The 12,818-nt window shown below is 36.7% G+C and overlaps 1 long non-coding RNA gene across 2 annotated transcripts in view; it reads left to right on the top strand.

Moving 5' to 3' along the window:
- Positions 1 to 1,527, top strand: part of LOC147832203 (uncharacterized) — a 31,136-nt gene extending 29,609 nt beyond the window's left edge. Inside the window, exons 4-5 of one of the 2 annotated variants that reach the window (XR_015518313.1) lie at positions 119 to 228; positions 1,132 to 1,527. This is a non-coding gene — a long non-coding RNA (uncharacterized LOC147832203). Of the gene's footprint in view, positions 1 to 118; positions 229 to 882 lie in introns of both variants that reach the window. The other variant, XR_015518312.1, reaches the window with a different exon arrangement.
- Positions 1,528 to 12,818: the final 11,291 nt, after the last annotated feature.

Raw genomic sequence — 12,818 nt, 5'->3', positions numbered from 1 at the left:
AAATCCTTGCTGATTTTTACCACGTTTTACCACATTCTCACCCTGTTATTTACTTCTTTATTTTATTTTTTTGGCTTCTTTTTTGTCTTATCTGCTTTATGTAACTGTTCCTCACCAGACTCAACCTCTGTCATCATGGTCAACTCCTCTCAGCGTCTCAAGTCTGCCAAAATACATGGCGAGCTAACTGGACAAACTGGTTACAGCGGGAAAGCTGTCCATACGGAGGTAAGCAGTCAGCTGGTAAGCATGAAAAGGAATGGTGTCATACCGCCCCTTGGCGTTCATTTTAAAAATGAAATGCAGCCATACATACTTTTGGCTACATAATTCACAATCTCTAGAAATGTATACAGGGCTATGTTTTCAGAATGAGCCTATGTTGTTTCTTTAGCATGTCCAGAAGTCCAACTTTTTGTGTGATAGTTAGCATCTTTCTCTGACTTTTGGCTGCTACCACAGGTGCGTTTGAGTGTGCATAACGTCTCGTTGACATTGTGGGCTTTTGTTGTGGAGAAAATTTTATAGCAAAGAACCACTGTATACATATTATCATGAATTATTACTCGGGACATGAACATTCTTTGAAACATCTGGGAAAACACAAGCACATAAGTCAGCAAAATATATAACACCGTTTAGTGTTTTTTGGATATTTTATTTAAAAATTCTTACATATAATATCTTCAAACATCTATCTTAAGCATTATCATTATTGTCCTTTTGACCAATGTCTTTATAGTTACTGTCCTTAGTGTGAACATTTGTTGTTAATATATTAAGTTTAAATCAACCCAGGTTCTTTCTGAAAATGTACCACTATATACGCCAAATACGTCCCGAGAGCTAAGTTTTTTTTTTTTTTTGTTTTTTTTTTTGCAGTTTTTGTTTTTGCGAATCCACCAGAGGCCGCTGTGTACGCTTTTTGAGATGACTGACTGACTTACTGATCAACTGACCCATCCTATAGTGTTTTTAAAAGCACAGATTGACCCGCCCGCCCACTTCCCCAAGCTGAAATGAGTTTTAAAAAGCAATCCAGAAAAAGAAAAGCCCTAGCCTGATTTTTACTACGTTTTTGATTTTACCACATTTTCACCCTGTTATTTACTTGTTTATTTTATTTTTTAGATTTTGTTTTTGTCCTACCTGCCTTCTGGAACTATTCTTCGTCGAACACAGACACCGCTGTTGTGGTCAGCTTCTCTCTGTGTATTAAGTCCGACGATGTACATGGTGAGCTAACTGGATAAACTGGTAACCGCGGGAAAGCCGTCCATACTGAGATAATTCAGTAATTTGCTGATCCTACAGCATCTTTTTTTTTTATCCAAAAACAATTCTCTAAACCTAATCCCTATATATAAATCTACACTGTAAAAAAACGTCCTCCTTTAATCCTAATTTAAATTGGTCAAACTGACTAACAAAATTATAATAAACTTTGTATAGCTAAAAAAAATTGTTGAAACTCAATTTACTTATTAAATCAAGTTAATAAAATAACATTTAACAGTGTACCTAAAATGTGTAAAAGTGTACCTATTTTTTCCAAATGTGATCGGATGACTGGAATGTTGTTTCAGAATCAGCAATGATGTTGTTCCAGGAGCATGTTGTGCTTGGTAAAATGAGGTTTTGCCACCACTATATACATCATTATCTACACTGTCCCTTTGAGAATGCGTTTCAGCACTACATTACATGGACAGCTCCAGACTCAGGTCAACAGGCTAAAGTTCCCCTTGAGTCTAATTATGAAACGATTTTACTCACTAGGACTCTAATTGTAGAAAAGTGCAAATGTGTGATTTTGGGATTCTATTTTAAATCCAATTCCTAAACATGAGGAGAAAATCCTGTAAATGTCATTCAGATGGTGTTCGTTAAATATCTAATACACACTAACCAAACTCATTTTAACATTCCTGGAAAGAACCAGACTCACATGCCAGTAACATATACTTTCAGTCCATTTTCCTCAGAATTTTCAACGACTTATGAGCACTAAACCACAAGTTGTACATTAGATTTAGAGCACATTATGTCATGCAGTAATCAGAAAATTTAGTTTTATATATTTATTTCCCTTGTCAATCCATTCTCACTTAACTGTGATGTTCAAACACAGTTTTTTATGCACCAGGGCTGCTGGAAGTTAAAAATTGCTCACTAATGTATACCTGAGAGGACAAACCATTACAAAAATTTTTTAGCAAAATCACTTTAGGACCTTTTTAGTAAATGCCTCTCTAGGTTGCCTCCAAATGAAAATAAATAAAAAACAAATTGGTCTTGGTCTGCAAAAATTTAAACCCTACATACACCCTTAAAAATAAAGATTCTTTATAGGCCTTGATGGCTTTCTGGAAAAGAAAAAACAGCTTCAACATCAACTGAACATTTTTAAACTGTAAGAAATGGCTCTGATTTTAATAATGAAAACCCTCTAAATGGCAGCACACTCTGAAACAAAGGTATGCGAGCTGTCACTGGGGTGGTACCTTTTCAGGTAGAAATTTGTACCTAAAAGGTTCATATTAATACCTCAATGGTACATATTAGTACCTAAAAAGTACAAAAGTGTTTCTCTTAAATTTTTTAGGCACTAACTATATACTATAGCCCCTTTCACACAGTGATACCGGTAAATATCCGGAAAATTTCCGGAACGACTTTACCGGTATATTCAAAAAAGCGCTGTTCACACAGGCGAGGACGTTACGGAAATTTTCCGGAAAAGAGCATTCACACATCCATTCCAAAATACCGGTAAATTCTGACATCATTCACCACAAATGAGCTTTAAACGGCTGCGCTTGTATTTGTAAACATTTGACTAAATTACAAATTCTGTGGATGATCAATATTGTGAACAACTTTCGCAGGATCACTTCAGATGTTCATAATATGTGCGTATGCACTATGCAGGCGCTCATAGGCGCACGCAAAGCTTGAAGGTAAACAAACAACGGCTTATCATAAGCATCTCATCGATGATTATTTACACAGTTGGCATTAAGAAGAACATATAAACGTGATCTGACTAACTTCTAGCAGCTAAATGTGTCTGGAAAAATATTCAAAGGCTTTTATTCTCACTAACCGCGCGGACGTAAATGCGTCTGACTGTTGTAATTGGCTAAAGCAAAAGTCTTACGTCAGCACGTTCTAGACGTGCACGAGCTTATTCCGGAAATCTTCCTTCTGCGTTCACACAGCGCAGCATTCCGGCAAATTGCCGGTAATGTTACAACTTCTCTTTCCGGAAAATAGCCAGAACGAATTTACCGGTATTTTCAAAAAGGACCTGTTCACACATACAACCTTTCCGGAAAATTGCCGGTAATTTTCCGGAAAGGTCTGTATGTGTGAAAGGGGCTAATGACTATATATTACTATGTACTTTTAAGGTACCAATATGGACCCTTTAAAGAGCCCATATTATGGGTTTTTGAAAATGAGCTTCCATGCAGTGTGTAGCACAACTCTAAATTAATAAAAACATCCAGCTGAGGTTTAAATCTGAAAGTGCAGCATGTTTAAAACTATTGATTGTTTAACGCAATATTTGACTCGGAGTCAAATAAACGAATGGAGTTGGGTTCGGATCTTTTGTTTGATAGCATTAACGTCGATACGGTACATCAGCGGAGGCATGGGGGATCACAGGACTGATCATGACGCAAAGATGACGATCACTGACAGATAGAGGTTCGGCTGCGGGGAATAAAGGGTTAAAGTTAACTTTCACAACAATACCACACTATAGCCAACCTAGTGCTGTTTTTTTGTTCCTGTAATTTTCCTGATTTTTGATACAATAGTCTATGCTGCAGCGCAGCAGAGACTGTTATGAATGGGACTTTGTCAGACTTTGACAGGGAGTTTGTCAGTAACTTACAGTTCAAATGGACCAGTTTCTTCTTCCTCCGGATCATAACATGAAAGGGTCATTAAAGTTGTTGCCTCATTTTGTGTATTAAGCAAAATATGTATTTAATTATGTGTTATAAATTGTAATCACCCCGTGCGGCTTGTAATCACGTATCTATTATAGATCATTGCTTTTACTGTATCTCACAGGTTAAATCTGTATGGGGCTGTTCACATATCGCGTCCAAAACCCTGTTAAAAGTGTGACGCGTGCTTCTTCCTTTCCTAATTTAAATGCATTTCTGATTCTCTGCTCTTTGCCTTTGCTATGGCCACCATCACCTCTCACGCAGCGTGTCAATTTTCAAAACAGTTCAGCTTTGCCACTGTGTGGATTAATACTGAATGTGTGTTGTTATTACTTGTGGTTATAAGAGTAGAGCAATATGCTGGTCTTTAACTGAATTGATTAATTGCATTCCTGCATTGGGCTCTCAAATACTCTCTGGCTGCTATTTTATAGCCATGGTGGGCTTTTCTCTCTTTTTCGTGCTGAACGCTGTAGACCAATCACAACAGACTGGGTCATCAGAGCAATCACAGCAGATCAGTTTCGCGCTAAGGAAGGGTTTGGGAACAAATGAATCGCTGACCAATTCATATGGGAGTCTCTGGGATAATTAGGTAAAAATAAATGCATATTATAAGACCATGAAAGTGTATTTTGACCTCACATGCATATCCGCATGTTGTTGGAGAACCCTAAAACCAAAATATGACCTCCTTAATGCCAAATAAGGGCTCTTTAAGTACAATTGTATACCTTTTGAAAAGGTACAACCCCAGTGACAGCCCACGTATTCTGAGAGTGCATGGTGGGGCTTTGTTGTTGTTGTTGTTGTTGTTGTTGTTTTATTAACCTTCCTGTTGTCTTTGGGTCAAATCTGACCGATTTACCACTTAAAGCACTCAAAAATATTGTATTCTACATCTAATTGCCTCAAGGCCTTATGATATCCACTTTCATTGAACTTTGGGGTTTTTATCATCCATGTTACACCTGTGGTGTTCCCGGTCAAAAGTGACCGCCGTAGGAAATGTATGGGTGTCCAGACCTTAGTCAACAAACAAACAGAGAACATCCCCATAGACACTACCCCAACTCACTAACACTCTCACTCACATACATTTCAGACTGAGCAATGTCTTTTGTGGGTACACATCTCTTTCCTGTGCTGTGCCGATCCTATTACATGATTACCCTCATAGCATTACATGTTCATTTTGTAATAAATTTTCAGTGCCTATTTGTATTTTTACTACAGCTATTTTATGTCTAATTCTATAAATTCATGTCAAACACTCGTTTAAGGCATTGTTCACAGCTAAAGAATGCTTTTCGACTCATTTAAGAGCAGTTAAAAGAAACTGGTCAATTTTGACTGGGAACACTAAAGGAAGAAGTGGGAGGTGAACACGACAGGAGGGTTAAAGTCTAACAATATTTTTATGAAATGACTTTCATTCTGTAACATAAAATATGGCCCGCACCATTTAAAGAAATACCAAGTTTGTGCTTGTATTTGTTTTTAACTCAGCTCTTTACTCTGTCTTCTATAAGTTCTCTTTACTATAAGTTCTTCTAAATTTCTAATAAATATACTGTATATTATTTTAGAGGATTTGGGCTGAAAATTAGCATTAAAATGTTTTCATGTAATTGAAATCCATTTGGGTGGTGACTCAGTGGTTAGCATTGTCACCTCACAGCAAGAATGTTGATGGTTCAAGTTCTGGGTGAGCCCCTTGGCATTCATATGTGAAGTTTGCATGTTCTCCCCATGTTTGTGGGTTTCCTCCAGGTGCTCCGGTTTCCCCTACAGTCCAAGGCATGCGCTATAGGGGAATTTGCCAAATAAAAACTGACCGTAGTGTATGAGTGTGAGAGTGTATCGGTGTTTCCTAGTATTGGGTTGCAGCTGGAAGAGCATCCGCTGCATAAAAAACACACTAGAATAGTTGGCAGTTCATTCTTCTGTGGCGACCCTCAATATACTGTATAAGGGACTTAGCCAAAGAAAAATAATTGAACAAATGAATGAAAACCCTCTAAAAATGCTATACAGTAAAAACCTGTCAACCATATATTAAGTTTCCTTAATACATACTGTGAATAGTTAAAGGAAAATACATTCGAAGTTAAATACATTAGAAGGCAAAAAGATTAGAGTTTTATGTTACATCTAATTTTACTTTTAATTACTTTATTTTCATGTCTTTTACCAGGATGTTGTTAGTAATTCTGTGAATGATACTGAGCTCCTTTATATACATAGTATGTTTCTCTGATTGTTTAAAAGCTGTTTGTTATGAGCATTGGTGACTGTTTTTGTCTGTGTAGCAAAAGTATAATGTAGAGTTATAATGTAGATAACTCAAATAATTGGTGTATTAACACAATAAATAAATTAAATATGAAGGTTTACCGTAAAATGTAAAAATTTCATTTATGGTTTGTATTGTATTTCTTACTGTATAATTCTAACCACCAAAGCTGCGTTTTTAACCGTAAATTTTGTGTATTTGTCCACAAAATTCTTAACATTAGAAAAGGGACTGTTAATCACACTATAACAAAATGGTTCTTTGAAGAACTTTTCTGTAACATTTTTAGGGGGAAGTAATTTTTTTTTCTAATGCATCGCTATGAAAGACAATTTATAAGTCCATTTATGATTGATAATATATACATCTGACATAACAGAGCCAAGAAATAATAAGATTGCACATTTTTTTCATTCATTTTCCTTTAGCTTAGTCCCTTTATTCATTAGGGGTCGCCACAGCAGAATGAACCGCCAACTTATCCAGCATATGTTTTTCTCAGCGGATGGCTTTCCAGCTGCAACCCAGTACTGGGAAACATCCATGCACACCCATTAACACACATACATTACAAGCCAATTTAGTTTATTCAGTTCACCTGTACCGCATGTCTTTGGACTGTTGCGGAAGCCGGAGCACCTGGAGAAAGCCCTAGCAAATGGCAGAACATGCAAACTCCACACAGAAATGCCAACTGACACAGCCGGGAATCAAACCAGTGACCTTTTTGCTGTGGGGCGACATTACTAACCACTGAGCCACCATGTTGCCAAGATTATACACAATAAAACACAAAAATACAATTTGATTTATCTTACAAAATAAAACAAACAATAACTATTTCCTTGTTTTAGTAAACTATAGCCTTAAGCTCGTCACTGTGATTTTACTGTTGGTTGGAGAAGTGTAAGCAACTTGACAGTAAAAAAACCATCAGGGCCAAATGGACCTGGACTAGTTTTATAGGCCATCTTCCGGGATTTCATCTGAAGTGCACATTCAGACACAGGAAATAATTTAATTAAGCATTGATTTAAAAGGGACATGGCCTTGTATGCAAATGTTGTATGACCTTTTAGTGTAAACAGAAATTGACTACAGGTCATATAGGATGTGGTTTGGGTGTTTACTTTTAACCATATCTGAGACTCCTTAGCACATAGAGCACATAAAATACAAAAAAAGAAAACCTTTCTGTATGGTGGTCTACTATTTAACCGCTAACACATACGCTTGTTAATTATACAATAACATAGGCGTCAAGAGTAATTATGGACCTGCACTAAGATTTCTCAGACGTGTATTAGTATATAAGATTGACAGATATAAGCTACACATGATAACAGCTGAATCCCATATTAATGCCATTTATGAGAGACAGACATGCAGTTAATATTGTGAATGTTTTATTAAACTTGAGCCATTTATGCTGTGAGGGAATTCAACACCCACTGCTATCTGATACATTTTATTGTTTAAAAAGATGTGTATGTGGATGACATCAAATACGAAATATAGTTGATAATGAGTCATTGAATTATTAGAAAAATAATGCACAAAACAGACCGGAGCCGATTACTCCCCTTACAGTATTTTAATGGTTCCCACACCTAAAGACATTGCTCTGCATATTTGCATACTAAAGAGATATATAATCAGGCATATTCTATTTTTTAAAATTGATTTGGCATAACTTTCACAATCAATAAGTACATTTTCAAAACTCATAGTACTTGTATCACAATAGATTATCAAAAGTGCACTTTTTTCAAATATTTCAGCGTATTTTTAATTGTGTTATTACAATATACATAATCACAAAATATCCCTTTCACTTCACAAAATAAATGTTTCATCTTAATAAACGTTTCATTCACATTAACTGATTATCAAATCACTATCAAACGTTTGATTTGCATCCCTTATCCTTCACTTTAATACATTTGTCTCTCATTTTATTCAACTGATCTTAATGTTTAATCAAAGAAATCTGTTATGTGAGAAATGCTGGACAACGGAGTGAGGATCCAAGTGCAGGATTTATTAAGGAATAGTCAGGCAAGCTATGGTAAGACACAGGAGCAATCAGGTAAATACAAGTAAGGCAAACAGAGTATTCGGGTCACAGGCAGATAGATCGGTCCATTGTAATGCTCACTAAAACAGATAAACAAGACTCAACAACAGTCTGCGTAAATAGTCTGCTTAATTAGTCCTGAACAGCTTCAGTCTGATTACAATCATGGGGCAACTAGGCCAGGTGTGTGAGTGAAGTGCATGACGGGATTTGTAGTGCAGTTGAATGTGAGTGTTGTCCAGCAGCATGCAAGAGCAACACTGCTGGTGATGAAACCAGAATCTTTTAATATCCGTAGATTTTTTAACTAGTCGGATTGTTGTCTCATTTGTAAGTTGCAAACTGCAGCAAGACCTTTCAGAAATACCAATTATTAATTATTTTCACCTGTTGATCACAATTAGATACATATAAGTAACTCGAAAAGTAAAATTACAATTATGTTACAGTACTGTCAATACATTTATTTGCTTGTGTATGTAAATTACTGGATGTGTTTCTGTATAGAAATATGATTAATGTAAATATATATTCAAATTACATGTGCTTCACATATATTACTAAGTATATTAAATGCTACATATTTCAAAATGTAGCAAAATGGCTGTTTTAAAATGGCAACTTTTTTAACCATTGGAATTACAAAAAAAGTTAATTGTAATATTAGTTAATTGTCTTAATGTAATAAGGCTTGGGTAGGCAGGACACTGAGTGGTGAATAGGGTAAAAAATGGCTGCCCTTTTCTCCCCTAATCACCTGCAGTGTCCTGCCTTATCTCATTAAAATAAATAGCATATATGAAATATATTTTGTATATAAAATTTCCAATTAACAAGTAAGAGGAAGGCATTGGAGTGTGATTGAAAAAAATAAAAAGGCCAAATTCAGCTTTTTTAATCGGCTTTGTACTGTTTTGGGGTGTGGATGCTGCTCCCTTGAGTGGGATGGAGATACAGATAATATGATTGCACCAATGTCTGTTTAATATCTCCTCATTATGAAAATGTCAAGCATCTTGGTGCCACGAGCTTTAGAGTAAAATCCTCAGCACTGGGATATGGCCTCACATTTCCGGGCGTCTTCCCAATGTATCTGCAGATTTGATCAATGGGATTGTACATATTAATATGTTTGAGTTAAAGCATGCCTTGAAAACACATACCCCAGTGTGTTCACCTGTGTAGGTGAAACCAAGCCTGCGGCTGTGCATGTGTAAAGGAAGATGTGCTCAGATTGTGTGTCTACATCATGACGCACACGGGAGAGCAAGATTTGATACAAAGTTAAGCATAGCGCCGCTGGGAAATATCGGCTAAATATCAAAGTGAATAAATAATCAGCGAATATCCTTTACAAGAGGGTTATTGCTGGAGTTTTGGAGGATTGGGACTGGATGACTGAGAAGCGTCAGTGAGGCTGAAATAAATACAACGGGAGGTTAAAGAGATGATTTATTCAGCAAGAGGGACTGAAAAGGAATGAGGTGAGAATGAAATTAAGAGGATTAATCAAAGAACAACCACACCGCAGAGTCAAAACAGCCATATAAGATGAAAACACGTAATATGCACATCAACTGAATTAATACGTGATTCATCCTATAGAGAAGTAATATTAGCATGAGCAATAGTTGCTCATCAGAGAGAATGTTCAGACACACAGACAAAAAAGGATTGTCTTTCAACTACATTTTTAATACAAACACATATAAGACCAGAAAGAGCAAGAATTCAATCGTGAGCTCACATTTATTGTAAGAACACACAACCAAAAAACAAGCAAAAATCCATAAGACAGTAACAGAAACTAAATCTAATATGGTGACACCAGAAGAACTAACAGCTCAGATAGCTTGATGTCACCAACTAGCTAAAATAAAGGGATATAAATACACACAAGAGTAACCAGACACAACTGGTGACTGAGAAAGAACAAGGAGGGCAGACCCACAGGTAAACTCTAGAGCAGGGGTGTTCAAACTCTGTCCTGGAGGACCAGTCTCCTGCTTATTTTAGTTCCAACCCCAATTAGACACACCTGACCGAGCTAATTATGCTTTTTCTAGGTATATTAGACTTCCAGAGAGGTCACCTGGAGGAAGTTGGATCTAAACTATGCAGGACACCGGCCCCCGAGGACAAAGTTTGGATAACCCTGCTCCAGAGAGTAGTTCTGGACTGATATTAACTTTGGAGGGACTAGAGAGTGCTCTGAAGTGGAGTTAGAGATTGGGACTGGCTCTGGAGAGAATTTAGGGACTGGAGTAGAGTCCTGGGCCTTCTCTCAATATGTGATCTTGAATGAACCTAATTGAGGGGGTAATAGTGTATGTGACAACTAAAGGCTTTTCAATCAATCAATAATGATCATATTAGTTGATGTGGCTGTGATGGCTGATAAGTGTATATATTACTGCTGGATTTACAGCACACACACTCATCAACTTCTAAGACATGAAAGTAAGTGTCTGTTTAACTGCTAGAGGAATTAAGTAACTAGCAAGAGGAATTTAGCCTTCCAAACCATCCGCTTCGAATGTTATCCCTCGATTGAATGGCCATTGTCAGTGGTTATCAGCTGATAGATATGGGCCATTAATAATAGGCTCAAAAGGCTGTTATCATCAATCCACATGGTTAATCAGCTATATAGAGAAGACTCCAGATCCAGATATTTTTTTTTACATTACTGTGACGGTTGGGTTTAGGGTTTAGGGTAGTGGTAGACGTTAAAAAAACACAATTGATGGGAAATTTATTAAATAATATAAATAATTCTTGTTAACTTCCAGCCACAAAACTAAATTGGCGATAGTGTATTTGTATAAATACAAGAGTGTATGTGTGGTTCCCTGTGGTGGGGAATATGCTGGATAAGTTAGCGATTCATTCCGCTGTGGCAACCCCCTGATTAATATAGAGACTCTGACTAAGCCAAAAAGAAAATAATTGTATTTTACAAACCTTAAATGTTTTGTTTTGTTAGTCTATGTATAATGAAATGTCTGCTACCCTAAAATAATACATTACATAGTTGAAAACGCTGATAACAGACATCATTCTCCTAGAAGCTCGGGGAAAAAGAGCTCCACTAAAACAAGAGTGTAACTTTGAAAAGAATGTTACAGTACACCCACATACTGAATCAGCCCTTTAGAAATGAGTGAAATAGGACCTGTTAAAGTGATCTTGTGTCCTTGTGTTCTCATGTAACATCATCATCAACTTCCAAAAGTTCAATTCCAATACTCAAGACAGCAAGAACGGAGGACGCAAGAAAAAACCTGGATGTGATCTTGGTGTGGAGGCTGAATCAAATGCACTTTCCAAATCCCAGTCATACTTTGCCACTATTTTTCAAACCATGAGATTTTACACATTTTTCTAGCAACAAGTTTAACACAATATTATAAATGGGGATGGTAAAAGTTTATTTTAAAGATTTTTTTTATTATTATTATTTTACTGTTGTCACATTTGTATAAAGTCAAGTTTGACTCAACTCTCAGCCTAAGACTACTGTCTGAACATCCAATGCATTAAGACCGCAAAATCTCATTGGTTGAATTATACTTCTCTGGTTGACTGTGTGTTGCGTAGTTTAACAAATGGCATGGAAACAAAGCCATTATGAAGTCACCCCCACCCTTTCCTCATGGAAAAAGAAATTTGTCATGTTTACAACTCTGACAATTAGTGCTTATCTGGAGCAACAAGACTTCCAAGACATCCAAGATTTCTGCTTGGGGAACCAAGAACTGAAAAGATGAATAAAAGGATGATAATAGCAATGTTAAGAGATAAAAACACTCATTTCTGTAAGTCTTACGAAGTTACATATTGATACCAGGAAAGTCCGATAACTTTAGTTTAATGGACAGAATTATTAGCTGCTTATCTACTGTGCCTCTTATTCGCCAGTTAGTAACTTGGGGTCTCTGTGACCCAAGAGCATCATGAAAAAACCATGACTCAGTTTCAAGCTGACCTGGGTGATTGAAGGATGACTCAGACAACAAGTGTATTAGTGTGAATCTCTCCCGTCATACATCCACTTAATCCCCCACCCATTCCTACATCCTCACCTACACACCCCCACCAGTTTTCAGTTTGACCAGCAGTTTTAACTCACAAAATTTTGCCTGCTGAATCATTAGAGCGAGGGCACATCATGTCAAACATGCAGCATCAGAGTAAATTGCAGTCAGGAAAGTAGATGTTGTTCCTGACTCTTAACATACAGCACATAAAGAGCCTCTTATGTGCAGTCATTATAGAATGTATGTTCGGATTATTTTTCATCATGCGCTAAAACAGCCCTGGCGTCCTGCGTCTGCTTGTTGTTGAAATGCTGAGCTATTTATACGGAAAATGTACTATAACATGAGTCAAAAGATCTAAACAACAGCAGTTTTTCTATCTATCTATCTATCTATCTATCTATCTATCTATCTATCTATCTATCTATCTATCTATCTAT

The sequence above is a fragment of the Danio rerio genome, chromosome 20 (genome assembly GCF_052040795.2).
Source record: "Danio rerio strain M-AB ecotype USA chromosome 20, GRCz13ab, whole genome shotgun sequence".
In the NCBI taxonomy this organism is placed as follows: Eukaryota; Metazoa; Chordata; class Actinopteri; order Cypriniformes; family Danionidae; genus Danio; species Danio rerio.
The sequence above is the reverse complement of the archived record's forward strand: the minus strand, read 5'-3'. Positions and strand labels throughout refer to the sequence as shown.